Consider the following 3,209-nt stretch of genomic DNA (forward strand, 5'->3'; position numbering starts at 1 on the left):
TTTCGAGTGAGATCGTTGCCAGTGCCCCTGGACTGGCTCTTGTGTGGGTGGCACATAAAATACACCATTTTGAGCGTGGCTGTTGCCAGTACCGCCTGACTGGCCTTCGTGCGGGTGACACGTAAAAGCACCCACTACACTCTCGGAGTGGTTGGCGTTAGGAAGGGCATCCAGCTGTAGAAACTCTGCCAAATCAGATTGGAGCCTGGTGTAGCCATCTGGTTTCACCAGTCCTCAGTCAAATCATCCAACCCATGCTAGCATGGAAAGCAGACGTTAAACGAAGATGATGAGATGATGATGATGTGTGTGTGTGTGTGTGTGTGTGTGTTTGTGTGTACTGAAGACATGGATATAAATAGTTAATTGCCCTTGCTTCTTGCTAAAACAACAAAAAAAAAAAGAAAAAACACACTGTACAGACAAATAGTACAGTATGTAGTAAAGGAGAAAGTAGTAGTAGTAATAGTAGTGGTCGTGGTGGTAGTTTTAAAGATGGTTTCAAATGGGAGACTAAAGTGTTGTGAAGATGTTGACAGCAACAGAGGCCTGAAACGTAAATTTGCAGTTATCAATAAAACAAGTATATACATACATACATACATACATACATACATGTACACACGTATATATATATAAATATATATATATACATATACACACACACACACATATATATATACACATACATACACACATATATATAAACTCATACATATATACATATACACACACACATATATATATATAAACTCATACATATAGACATACATACACAAATGTGTATATATAAAAGAAATGTTGATGGAAATATAATAAGTGGGGGGGAGGGTAATGTATGGAGTAGTGATGGAGAGTAAATCTGCCCAAAGACTTCATACGGTCTTGCAGAACAGGAACGAGAGGGCACCCATCCCCCCCATCTCAACAGTCTGTGACACTAACAGTTGTATCACATCGCTACCTTAAGAACCATAATATCCTTTTTCATATTAGGCACAAAACCTGAAATTTGGAGGGAGGAGGCCAGGTTTCACTGGTACTTAGTTTATTGGCCCCAAAAGGGATGAATAGCAAAATTGAACTGAGTGGAATTTGAACCTAGATTGTAAGGCCAGAAGAAATTCCGCTAAGCATTTGGTCGGGTGCAGTAATGATGGCGTGTGCTGCTCTCTCACTCAAAAATAATAATAATAATCCTTTCTACTGGAAGCACCAAGGCCTCAAATTTGGGGGAAGGGATTAAGCCGACTACATCGACCTCAGAACGCAACTGGTACTTAATTTATCAACCCCCAAAAAGATGAAAGGCAAACTAGACCTCAGTGGAATTTGAACTCAGAACTTAGTGGCAGACGAAATACCGTTAAGTATTTCACCCGACGTGCTAACGATTCTGCCAGCTCACCACCTTAATAATAATAACAACACTCTTTCTACTATAGGCACAAGGACTGGAATTTTTTGGAAGGGGGGGGGGTAGTTGATCACAGCGACCCCAGTGTTTCACTGGGACTTAGTTTATCGACCCTGAAAGGTTGAAAGGCACAGTCGACTTTGGCAAAATTTGAACTCAGAATGCAGAGATGGAGGAAAATGCTACTAAGCATTTTGCCTGGCATGCTAACGATTCTGCCAGGTCACTGGCTAAAATAATAAAAATAATATTATGCAGCACGGAAGGTGTTTATAAGCCATTTAAAAATACACAAAAACCGTTAGATTCACTTCAAAATTCTATCCTGCACGGAATTTTGTCAGTGAACAGGTTGCGGACTCAAAGCAACAAAAATATTTTGGCAAATTAAATTTAAATGTTGAAGTGAATCTAACGAATTTTGTGTGTTTTTAAATGGCTTATAAACACCTTCCACGCTACGATTGTTTTTGTTCCAGCACACGATCTCAGATCAGGTCACTTGCTATGCAAGTACATCTCCATAATAATAATAATATGAAAGCTTGGTAAATTTAGAATGTAGCAGTTCACTATTGGATGTAACCCTCTTCATTATGGAGGGTTTTTTTGGTCATAGCATTGAACCATTAACACTGTGGCTCCTAACATGATGCTGAAACTTGCATTCTGTCAGACTGAAGCAAAAAACTTTGTCCACTGATGGCCAGTGCTGCTCCCTCCCTCAATAATAATAATAATAATAAACCAGCTTCGCCTTACCGGCACTTGTGCCCCGCTTCGCCTTACTGGCACTTGTGCCAGTGACATGTGAACAAAACATTGGACTGGCTCCTGTGCAGGTGGCACGTAAAAAATACCATCTGAGCGTGGCCGTTGCCAGTACCACCGGACTGGCCCTCATGCCGGTGGCACGTAAAAAGCACCCACTACACTCTCGCAGTGGTTGGCGTTAGGAAGGGCATCCAGCTGTAGAAACTCTGCCAGATCAGACTGGAATCTGATGCAGCCATCTGGTTCACCAGTCCCCAGTGAAATCGTCCAACCCATGCTAGCATTGAAAGCGGACGTTAAATGATGAATAATAATAATGATGATGATAAAAATAATAATGGTTCAAATTTTGAATACAAGGCCAGCAGGTTTGGGGGAGGGAGTACATTGATTACACTGATCCCCAGCGTTCAACTGGTACTTATTTTATCGACCCCAAAACGATGAAAAGCCAAGTCAACCGTGGCTGAATTTGAACTCAGAAATGTAAAGATGGACGAAATACCACTAAGCATTTCACCCAGCGTGCTAACGATTCTACCAGCTTGCTACCTTAATAATACTCTTTCTAATATAGGCACAAGGCCTGAAATTTTGGGGGAGGGGGCAAGTCGATTAGATCAACCCCAGTACACAACTGGTACTTAATTTTATCAATCCCAAAAGAATGAAAGACAAAGTCGACCTCGGCGGAATTTGAACTCAGAACGTAACGACAGGCAAAATACCTCTAAGCATTTCGTCCAAGTGTGCTAACGATTCTGCTAGCTTGCTACCTTAATAATATTAATAATAATAATAATAATAATAATGATGATAATAATAATAATAATAAAAAGCTTGTGTATGAAAGCTTGCAGTGCTTATCAACTGATAAACAGATACCTAATCACTGGTGCATATCGCTCACTACTAAACATTGTGCAGACATTACCTCAAAGAACACAACCTGCCCCACACACATCAGAAGAACTCACATTTTGTTTTTTTTGTGGCTTTTTTAAAATCAGTTTTCTTC

The sequence above is a fragment of the Octopus bimaculoides genome, chromosome 29, assembly GCF_001194135.2.
Source record: "Octopus bimaculoides isolate UCB-OBI-ISO-001 chromosome 29, ASM119413v2, whole genome shotgun sequence".
NCBI lineage: Eukaryota > Metazoa > Mollusca > Cephalopoda > Octopoda > Octopodidae > Octopus > Octopus bimaculoides.